We start from the raw sequence: 11,926 nt of genomic DNA, 5'->3' as shown, positions 1-11,926 counted from the left end.
TCACATGAAATCCACTCATCCTGTAGGTCGGAAACGTCAGTATGTCACCCTTAGTTAGTAAATACGCGTACCCGAATTTTTTAACGTATAATACTCCCATCCCTATATTTTCTCATATTTTTATAAAAAAAACGTGTTTTTTAATCGATCGAGTATTATACTCGTATAATACGTGTAGTATACGGTTTTTTTTTTTAAAAAAAAAATACCCAAAAGATTAGAATTTAGGAAAATGATTTCACTTTCCCTTTCGTCCCTTTCGATTTGCGTTGAACATCCAACCGTAGCAGGCAACACTGTTGCCGCAACAGTAGCCGCCCTCCATCGCCAATCATCCTCCCCATCTCCGTTCAACAAAGCGGCACTTAAGTCTTGTACTCTCCTCTTGTTTCTCTGGTCTTTGAACTTTGATGGTGGTAGTGAAGTAAATGAATCTGGTGTGATATTGGCGAGAACGGTTCAATCTCTATTCTATTTTATTCTTATTTTTCTGTCTCTTGTAGCTAATGTGTACATTGGAGATCCATATCTGGAACTCTCCCTCTTGTCTTGTGTTGGTTAATTAGTGGGAACTCATCCCCCTTCACAAGAACACATCTGGTTAAAAATATATGATTATCTCATTGTAGATAGAAAGAAATGTAATGTTGCAAGAATGATTTAATGATAAGGTAATCAACTTGCTCATCTCATTTTCAGACAATCTACATTCATTTCTTGTAGATTATTGATATTTTGGTATGTTAAATGATAATCTTAGAGATGTTATATAGCATATTATATTATTGTGTTTATTTTAATTCATAAAATCATGATATTATTTTGTTTATTAGGTGATGAATGTATGTTATATAATGAATATATGTCCGTTTTTTTAAAAATATTATTGCTGTCTATGTCGTATTATACCTGTTGCGTGTGAAAACCTCCGATGCTCGGTTTGCCCACGGATGAACCTACAAAAACCAAGCAATGAGCACAAGAGAACTGGTATGGCCCCGGCCTAGGACTCTCCGATGCTCAAGTCAGGTCTCCAATACAACAGCGTAACTGCGTAGTAAAAAGCCAGCTCCCCGATGGTGTTCCATACCTGGGTTTTTATAGAGTGAGGAGGAGATGAGGCGATTGGGAGAATCCTAGTATGGTAGGAGTCCTTCTTTCGGAAGGTTCTCCCGCGTATAGCGGAGTGGAGAGCTATTTTTGGGGTCGGACTCTTATTAAGGTAAGAGTCCATGTAGAGTGCGATTCCGTGTTGTGCTGGGATCGTGGCTCGATCCCTATCCCGTGATTCTCGGGATGTGCTGACGTGGCCCGGAGGTCCCCGGTGGGGTGCTATGGCAGCTTCAGTGGAGGAGGGCTTCATCCTCGGAGGTCGACCCTGGGGGTCAACAGAGGAGGTCGGCAAGGGAGGTCGGCCCGAGAGGTTGGTCTCGGCCGTAAGCTCGGCCAGGAGTCTATGGCTGACCTGTATGAGCTCGGCCTCAGTCACCGGCTGGCTCGCTGGAGTCTGGCTCTGTCGGGTGACTTATCGGAGATGGGGTCAGCCTGGTCTCCTGGTCGGCCCAACTAGGTTCTCGGACTGAGGTCGGGTTGGCCATGTGGCAGCCTTTGATAGGAGGGGTGTTTTATGCCTCATCACAGGCCCCCCCACTCATCAGGAGTTGGCTCAGCACTGATGAGTGAAATTTCCTGGTCTGCTTGTCTGAAAAATTTTTGTCGTCGAGCCAAGCTTACTTTTTACCGCGGATTTGACGTTACACGTTCCGACGGTTGGGTGTCAGTGCCACATCAGCAGAGTCATTATGGCAGGCTCGGGAATTCGAAACGTCCTTTCATCTGGGCCGTTGAACCATGCTGAGCTCTGATTGGCCGTGGGATCATTAAAACCCAAGGATTATGAATAGGCAACTCCTAACTATTCATTCCTCACTGCTCTAAGTTATTGACTTCTCGGCAAGCTTGGATTCTTCAGCTCGGTAGTGCTCGGTGTTTACTTGTTCGTGATCAGCTCGGCCTTTGCTTCGTTCGCGCTCAGCTCACCATTAGCTCATCTTCAACCAGTAAGTCTTCTGCGCTCAGTATGTCAGTTGGTAGTAGTCCTATGGGCGAGCTGTTCGCCGGGGCCGCAGAGGGCGTGAGTCTGAGCCGAGAGCTCCCCGCTCGCTCTCCCACCATAGACCTGTTGGGCTCGACCTCGGATGAGCTCGATATAATGGAGCTTCGTCAGGCCGAGGTGGCCGAGCCTCCGTTACTCTTGGAGTTTGACCACGCGGCCCACCCAATCACCACAAACCGAGCCGAGAACCCTGGGTCGTCCTCATCCGATGAGGAATCAAATGAGGGAGATTCGTCCGAGGTAGGGGTTGGCTGGGTCAGCTCGTCCGCTGATGCCCCTGAGCCCGAGGAAGTTAGTGTCGGCACCGTTCCGAGCACGATCACGGAGGCCGACCTCGACTATCTGAGGACGACCTATGCCATCCCTGAGAACATTCAGCTCCGAGTTCCCAACCCCGGGGAGATGGCCTGCTTCATCAGGCCCAGCGAGGTGGCTTTGTACGAGACGCCCTTCAAGTATGCGTTCAGGCTCCCTGTTCTCGACCTGGTGGACCAGATCTTGGACCACTTCCACCTGTCTCCTGGTCAGCTAGTGCCGAACTCTTGGCTGGCCATCTATGGCTTCTACGCCTTATTCTGCGAGATGGGCCGAGGTGCGACCGTGGCGCTTTTCTCGCGGCTCTTCTTCTTGAAGAAGTCTCCCGAGAAGGGGTGGTACTATTTCTGCCGCCGATCAGGGAAGAGTGCTGCTCTGGGCGGCCACAAATTTCTGGTCGGCACGCCGACTTTTAATAAGTATTGGAAGCCTCATTTTTTCTTTGCTTCCATTCCCAACAGCCCTCTCCCAACCGAGTGGAAGGAGATGAACCTGAATTACGTCAATAGGGTACTACCCCTGATAGAGAACGAGATGACCTCGCTTGACCTGATCCTCCAGCGTCCGCCCTTCGATGTCCTCCAGCTTCAGGACGAGGGGTTTCTTCAGAGGTGGCATATGACCCCTGGTAGGAGCCCGACCCGAGCCCGTCTCTGTGGTCCAAGCTGACCCCTTGACTTAGTCTTCTTTCCTGTTTCTACTAATTTTTTATGTTCTTGATTTCTCTTGCAGTGGTTGGCCACATTCCCCCTATGGATATAGCTCGGCTAAGGGCCGAGACCCTGGCAGATCGAAGGAAGAAGAATATTGAGAAGAAGTCCCGGGGCGAGTCTTCCAAGGCCCCCAAGGGCAAGGTCGTGATGCCGAGGCCATCGGACGCTGTGGTCTGCCTTGAGGCCGAGAAGAATACGGGCCAGCGGGGTCCCCGAGGAAGATGAAAGGCCGAAAAGGCGAGAGGAGCCCGCCGAGAGACATCAAGCGTCAGAAGCTCTCAGTCAATCTGACGACTGGTGGTCTTCCGTCCGTGGCTTCGCCCACCAACATCTCCCGATACGTCTTGGGGAGGGCCTCGGCCAGCAACGTTCCTGTGAGGCCGACCTGGCACCTCTTTCCTGGGGACTCGGCATTGACGTCGGCCGCACATGCCAAAGAATGGCTGGATGCAGGTCGGCTTCCAACCGACAAGGAGAAGCTCGAGGCGCTGTCTGACCCCGAGCTCCTCTCCACTCTGTTCCAAGATTTTAACATGGTAAGTTTCCTGGTTGGCTCTTGCGATTAGATATGATCTGTGTAGCCTGTCTTGATTTTTGTTCTCATGCTTTTTTGTAGGGCTTCGCCAAGGCGGTGGAGACCATGCTTCGCTTTAAGCGGCTCCTGACCGAGAACCATTCCTTGGGCGTTCAATGCAAGAAGGCCTATCAGGATGCCCAGGATGCCATTCAGAGGCGTCGAGAGACCCAAGAGAAGCTCACTGCTCCTGAGGCCGAGGTGGAGAGTTCTCAAGCCGAGGTGGTCAGGCAGAGAGAGAAGGTCCGAGCTCTGCAGGCTCAGCTTGCCGAGGTTAGGGAGAAGGCCAAGGAAGATCTGGCCACGGCTCGGGTTGAGGCGGTCAGCGACTATCTCCAATCAGAGGAGTATGCTGACGTGTGCCATGAGATCAGGAAGCCTCCCTACGCCGAAGGTTTTGAGGCAGGCCAAGCTGAGCTTTTTGGCCGAGATCAAGGCGACATACCCTGATCTCAATCTCTCCCGGTTTGATGATGACGCGACTACCTTCGCCGGGGAGTTGGGAGATGAAGAGGGAGCCAAGGTCACCCAGGCTCTGCCCTTTGAGGAGCCTATTCAGGCCGACATCTTCCCTCTGGATGCTGGATCAAAAGACCCTCCTGCCGAGCCTACTGCCGTGGACACCGCCGAGGTCGCCTCCAAGTCCAACGCCGAGGAGATTGAGATGTAAAAATTTTTTTTTTTTTTTTTTTTTTTTTTTTTTGGCCGGACTACCCATCTTGTAACCATGCCGATCAGTTGGCTTACAATGAATGAAAAAATTTATTTTTGCCAAAATTTGTCTAAGTGTTTTAGCTCGGCGCTCTTGACCTTCTTTTCCTTGTGTATTCTGTTCTATTTGTGGGCGAACTGCCGAGTCATTTTGCTAGCCGAGCTTAGGAACTTGTCTCTTTTTTGCCCATGCCTCACGTGGTCAGCGGCTCTGCCATGCCATGCCCGAGGTCAATGTGATCCTCGCCTTAGTTGGTTAATTCATCGTTCCCTTTGGTCCGATTGGACAGGCTATCATACAAACGAATGCGTGACCGAGCATCCTTCCTGGCCGAGCTTTATGCCTTAGCTTAGTTTTGAACTTTGTTAGGCTCGGCCAAAAAGGGGGATGTTTGCTCTTGAGAGGTCGGCCGGGTCTATGAGGGCCGGTCTTACAACTTAGCTGCCGACCTATGAGGGTCGGTCTTTGAGGTCGGCCAGGTTTATGAGAACCGGTCTTACGACTTGGCTGCCGACCTAGGAGGGTCGGTCTTTGAGGTCAGCCAAGTTTATGAGAACCGATCTTACGACTTGGCTGTCGACCTATGAGGGTCGATCTTTGAGGTAGGCCAGGTTTATGAGAACCGATCTTACGACTTTAATTTAGGAGCTTACAAGTACGTTAAGTGGTGGAGAAAGACTTTATTGAATCAAATGTCGGAGTTGAAGCCGAATATAAGCATTATCAGTTATTGGAAAAACTTCTTCAAATTTTCCGAGTTCCAAGATCTCGGTACCTTCTTGCCCCCTGGAGTCTGCAAGCGATACGTGCCAGGGCGAATTTGCTTAGAGACTATCTACGGGCCTTCCCAATTTGGTGCTAACTTTCCTTGCTGCCTCGGCTGGGATGCACTAAGCTTTCTGAGAACAAGGTCCCCTTGACGGAAGTGCCGCTCTTTTACTCTTGAGTTATAGTACTTTGCCGTCCTCTGTTGGTATGCCGCGTTCTGGAATAGGGCATTTTCTCAAACTTCATCGAGGAAGTCAAGGTTGGCTCTCAGTCCATCTTCATAGGTCTTCTCATCGAAGTTGAGCACTCGATATGATGAGGCCATAATTTCAACCGGGGCGAGGGCTTCGGTCCCATAAGCGAGGCGAAAAGGACTCTCCCCGATTGGAGTTCTTACTGTCGTCCGATATGCCCATAGGACACTTGGGAGTTCTTCCACCCATCTCCCTTTGGCCTCATCTAACCTTCTCTTAATGCCGGCGAGTAATGTTCGGTTGGACACTTCTACTTGTCCATTTGCTTGCGGATGAGCTACTAAGACGGGTCAGAAGTCAATGTAGAAGTGTTCGCAGAACTCTCGAAAGGCCGGGTTGTTGAATTGGGTGCCATTCTCAGTGATGAGCACTTTCGGTAATCCGAACTGGTAGATGACCTTGTCTTGGAAGAATTTCTTCATGTTCTTCTCGGTGATGGTGGCAAGGGGCTCAGCCTCGACCCACTTGATGAAGTAATCGATCGCCACTACCACATACTTTCTGTTCCCCGATGCCGGGGTGAAATCTCCGAGAATGTCCATTCCCCACATAGCGAATGGGATTGGGCTCAGCATTGAAGTCAACTTTGTTGCTGGTCGGCTTGGGATTGGTGCGAACAGTTGATAATTCTCGCACGTCTTCACATACCTCATGGCCTCTTCTTGCATTCTTGGCCAATAGAATCCCTGTCGAAGTATCTTATATGCAAGAGCTCGGCCACCCATGTGACTCCCGCATATTCCCTCATGCACCTCGGCCAATGCGTACTCGGCCCCCTTTGGTCCAAGGCATCGGAGAAGAGGGGCCGAGATTACTCTTTTGTAGAGCACTCCATCGATCATGGCGTACTTGGCAGCTCGGATCTTGACCTTTCTCGCTTCGTCTCGGTTCTCCGGGAGCAGGTTATTCTCCAAGTAGTTGATAATGGGGTCCAACCAGGTCGGCCCGTCCTCTTCAATGTGCTTTACGCTTTCTTCTTGTAAGGAGGGCTTCTCCGAGATTTCTATGTACACTGACCGGTTCAGATATTGGAGGTCGGCCTCGGCCAACCTGGAAAGGGAGTCAGCTACGGCATTTTCTTTTCTCGGTATTCGAGTCATCTCAAAGTGCTCGAGTTCGGAAATCAGATCTCGGGCTCGGCTCAGGTAAGTTATCATCCTTTCGTCTTTCGCTTCATAGTCTCCATTGACCTGGTTGACCACGAGTTGGGAGTCTCCTCACACCTTCAACCGCTTTATGCCCATTGCTTTGCTGACTAGAAGCCCAGCTAGAAGGGCTTCATACTCAGCCTCGTTGCTCGAGGCGGGAAACTTGAACCTTAGGGCATATTGGATCAGAAACCCTTCGGGGTTTACCAGTATCAGGCCGGCCCCGCTTCCTCCAGAGTTACTTGAGCCGTCGACATTCACGGTCCAAGTCGGGTCGGCTGTGGCCCCAACCTCTTCTACTGTCTTTTCCTCCCCAACCTCAAGGTCGGGCCCTGTGCATTCGGCGATGAAGTCGGCAAGGGCTTGTCCTTTTATCGCCGTCCTCGGACGATAGCTTATATCGTATTCACTTAGCTCGACCACCTAGGTAATCAACCGTCCCGAAACGTCGGGTTTGTGCAATACCTTCTTGAGTGGCTGGTCGGTCAGTACCGCGATCGGATGAGCTTGGAAGTACAGCCTTAGTTTCCTTGCGGCTGTAACAAGAGCAAACGGTACTTTCTCGAACCTGGAGTACCTTGTCTTGGCATCGACAAGAACGTGGCTGATGTAGTATATGGGTCTTTGAGTTCGACTCTCTTCCCTGATCAACACCGCGCTGACCGCTACAGGGGTAGTGGCTAAGTAGACTTGGAGCTCCTCTTTTGGTTCGGGTCGGCTGAGAAGAGGCGGGTTCTCCAAATATTCCTTCAGCTCTTCAAAAGCTTTCTGGCATTCGTCCGACCAAATGAAGTCCTTTGGGTTCCGGATATTCTTAAGGGCCTTAAAGAATGGTAGGCACTTGTCTCCCGATCTCGACATGAATCGTGCCAACGCCGCCACTCGTCCGTTTAGCCTCTGTACTTCTCGGATCGTCCTTGGCGGGCTCATCTCTTGGATGGCCCTAATTTTTGTTGGATTGGCTTCGATGCCTCTGACAGAGACCATAAAGCCGAGAAACTTTCCCGAAGTCACGCCGAATGCACATTTGGCGGGGTTCAGTTTCATTTGGTTCTTCCTCAATACGCCAAAGGCTTCTTCCAAGTCGGCCAAGTGGTGTTCGGTCTTCAAACTTTTTACCAACATGTCATCCACGTAGACTTCCATGTTCCTTCCGATCTGCCCGCGGAATATATAGCTCACGAGGCACTGGTATGTCGCTCCGACGTTCTTCAATCCAAACGACATGACCTTGTAGCAGAAATTTTCTTGGTCAGTTCGGAATGCCGTGTATGACTCGTCTTCCTCATGCATCATGATTTGGTTGTAGCCGGAGTACGCGTCCATGAAACTCAGCATCTCGTGACTTGTCGTGGTGTCGATCAAGAGGTCAATCCGAGGTAGTGGGTACTCATCTTTTGGACAAGCCTTGTTGAGATCGGTGTAGTCGACACACATTCTCCACTTCCCGTTCGGTTTGGGAACCATGACGACGTTAGCTAACCAGGTCAGGAATTTTTCTTCTCGGATGAACCCTGATTGGCGAAGCTTCTCCACCTCTTCTTTGATCGCGGTTTGTCGATCAAGTGCGTAGTTCCTTCTCTTCTGCCGGATTGGTTTTCGACCCGGATCTACGTGGAGTCGGTGCTCAGCTATATGTCTGGGTATGCCCGTCATGTCGGCAGTCGACTAGGCAAAGACATTAGTGTTCGCCTTCAAGAAAACTCTGAGCTGATTCCTTTGATTTTCATTTAGTAAAGATCCGAGCTGGAACGCCTTTGCCGGGTCATCTTCGCTGAGATGAAATGGGGTCAGGTCTTCCACGGGTCGTCCTCTCCTCTCGATAAGCTCATCCCGCTGATCCTCGGGGAGATGCTCGACGCACATTGTCATTCCTCGGACATTACCCTTATTTTGCTTGACGAAAGTAGCGTAGCACTCCCGGGCCTTCTTCTGGTCGCCTCGGATCTCACCGATACCGTTCTCAGTGGGGAACTTCATCTTCAAGTGTGTCGGGGAGATGATGGCTTGGAGAGCGGTCAATGAAGGACGGCTGAGTATGGCGTTGAAAGCCACTACCGACCGTACCACCATGAATTTGACTTGAATCGTCGCCTGGCATGGAGCTTGCCCCCTCGTGACCAGCAGGTCGATTGAGCCTTTGATGGTTGCGGCAGCTCCCGAGAACCCGTGAAGTGAGGTGCCTTCTGGCTTGAGCGCTTCGTCGCCGAAGCCAAATTGTCGGTACGCTTCTAGTGACATAAGGTCCACGGATGCGCCAGTATCAACCAATACACGGTGGACGGGTCTGTTTGCAATTTCTACCTACTCCACTAACGCATCATCATGAGGTAAACTTATACCTTCGAGGTCGGCTTCAGTGAAGGAGATCGTCGCCACTGATTTGAGTCTCTTGGTGGGCATCTCGGCTACTCCAATGAACCGCGCATTTGCCTTAGCCTTTCGAGTAGTCTCTTGCCCGGGCCCCCCGAGGATAGTGTATATGGGAGCCCCCTTGTCACTGCTCGGCCCGGATCCGTCCTCTTTCTTCTCGGCTCGGACTTTATCATCATCTCGTTCGACTCGCCTGTTTTCAGCCCTAGGCTCGGCTCTTCTTTGATCTCGTTCTTCAGGCCGCCGACCTCCACGCTCTTCTCGGCCTCCTTTGACATATCGTTTCAAATGGCCAGCTTTTATCAGCTCTTCGATTTCTCTTTTCAGCTGATAACAATCCTCGGTGTTGTGACCGGTGTCCTTGTGGAACTGATAATATTTGTTGGGATTCCGAGATGACCCCGTTTGCATCGGTCGGGGTCGGCGGATGTACCCCCCGTCCTGTATTTGCATCAAGATCTCCTTGCGCGAGGTGTTCAGTGGGGTGTAGTCGGGGCTCCGAGCTCGGTCCGACCTATCAGCTCGGCGATCCATCCTGGGCCATTTGTCTTTCCTACGATCTTCTGTTGTCGGCCTTTTCTTGTCGGGCCGGCCTTCGTTTCCCTTCTGGGCCTGGAGGACCTCGGCCATATTTGCAAATTCATTGCATCTTTCTAAGAGCTCGGCCAGGTTTCTGGTCGGCTTCCGGGCCAAGTCCTTGATGAGGTCCATGTCGGCCAATCCATTGCTCATAGCCATATGGGCCGTGGCCTCATCCAAATCCTTGATATCTAAGGATTCCTTGTTGAAGCGGGAGACGAATGCTCGGATCGATTCGTCGGGCCTTTGCTTCACGCTGAGGAGGTTGACCGTGGTCTTCTTGTGTTTCATACTGCTCTGGAAGCGCGTGAAGAATGCTCGACAGAGTTGAGCGAAGCTTTTTATTGAGTTCGGCGGCAACCAGGAGAACCATGAGGTCGCCGCACCCTTGAGGGATGCGGGGAAGGCTCGACAAGAAACGATCTCGGTTCCCCCGTACATGGTCATCATCGCATTAAAGTAGTTGATGTGATCAGTCGGGTCGGTCGTCCCGTCATATCGGTCGAATGGGGGAGGTTTGAACCCGTTTGGTAGCGGCACGGTCATGATCTCGGGAGGATATGGGTGTCGCCCGACCAACGAATAGGCGTCCGGGGTCGCTTGTTTCTTCAACCCCTCCACTTGCTCCGCCAAGTCTCGTAGCCGCCTCTCCAGCTCGATTTCAGGTGCTCGGCCAACTGGCTCCTCGGCCCGTGGTCGGTACGGTTTGCCATCCCGTTGTGGTCGGCCATTCTGGTTAGCTCGGTCCTCGCCGTCCTTTCTTGTTCTTCTTTCCTCCTAGAAGTTGGACCCACGAGGGCTCCCTTGCTGTTCTTCTCGGGTGGGCGAGCCTTGACGCCGGGGGTTATGACGAGATCCTTCTCCTTGTCTCTCAGCGCGTCGTTCATTCGGTTCTTTCCCTTGTTCTCGGACTTTTCTCGGCTGTTCGTCCTCTCCGAGCCGCCCAAAAAATACCGACCTCCTTGCTACCGAGCCGGCTGGTTCGATTTCCTGCCCTGCTCGCGGGCTTGGGCGATGCTCTTGCTCATCCCGCCAAGCGCCTCTGCTAGGGCATGGAGGTGGAGTCTTCTGACGAGACGGGTGTGAGGATGCGGCTCGGCTAGACTCGGCCCTATGCCGGCCACCATTTTGCTGCAAGTTCCTCTCTTCGCGGACCGGAGCTGGAGGGGGCGCGGCCAGCGGTTGGCCCATCAGCCCACCTCGGGCCATCTGGTTCATGAAGGTGCGTAGCATCTCGTTGGTGTGGAGCATCTGCAACTGCAAGTCCATAACCTATCGATTATTTGCCGGGGCTTCGGGGTCCAAACTCTCCGGCAAGGGTGGCGGCGCTGGTAGGCCCATCCCATCCAAGCTTGGCTCGGCCTATATCCGGCCAGCCGTGGCCGTGGTTAGCACCGCTCCCCCATTCCCGCCATCCGGTGGGGGAATGGTGCCCGTGATGGGCTGCGCATCCCCTACTCGAGGGGGTCTTCTGTTTATCCCCTGCCGAGAGGCTTCGGGGGGCGGGGATCGCCTCGTCTGCCCAACGGGTTGCGGCTCGTCCGTCCGGGAAGTCGAGCCATGCTGCCCTGACCTCGTGTGCACCATTATGATTGCTCTTGGAATTGGTAGGAATGACAATGCTTGCCGATGTCGTTCCCACAGACGGCGCCAAATCTGTTGCGTGTGAAAACCTCCGATGCTCGGTTCGTCCACGGATGAACCTGCAAAAACCAAGCGATGAGCACAAGAGAACCGGTATGGCCCCGGCCTAGGACTCTCCGATGCTCAAGTCAGGTCTCCAATACAACAGCGTAACTGCGTAGTAAAAAGCCAGTTCCCGATGGTGTTCCATACCTGGGTATTTATAGAGTGAGGAGGAGATGAGGCGATTGGGAGAATCCTAGTATGGTAGGAGTCCTTCTTTCGGAAGGTTCTCCCGCGTATAGCGGAGTGGAGAGCTATTTTCGGGGTCGGACTCTTATTAAGGTAAGAGTCCATGTAGAGTGCGATTCCGTGTTGTGCTGGGATCGTGGCTCGATCCCTATCCCGTGATTCTCGGGATGTGCTGACGTGGCCCGGAGGTCCCCAATGGGGTGCTATGGCAGCTTCAGTGGAGGAGGGCTTCATCCTCGGAGGTCGGCCCTGGGGGTCGGCAGAGGAGGTCGGCAAGGGAGGTCGGCCCGAGAGGTTGGTCTCGGCCACAAGCTCGGCCAGGAGTCTATGGTTGACCTGTATGAGCTCGGCCTCAGCCACCGGCTGGCTCGCTCCAGTTTAGCTCTGTCGGGTGACTTATCGGAGATGGGGTCGGCCCGGTCTCCTGCTCGGCCGAACTAGGTTCTCGGATTGAGGTCGGGTCGGCAATGTGGCAGCCTCTGATAGGAGGGGTGTTTTA

The sequence above is a fragment of the Telopea speciosissima genome, chromosome 4, assembly GCF_018873765.1.
Source record: "Telopea speciosissima isolate NSW1024214 ecotype Mountain lineage chromosome 4, Tspe_v1, whole genome shotgun sequence".
NCBI classification, from domain to species: Eukaryota; Viridiplantae; Streptophyta; class Magnoliopsida; order Proteales; family Proteaceae; genus Telopea; species Telopea speciosissima.
Note: the sequence above shows the minus strand (reverse complement) of the source record.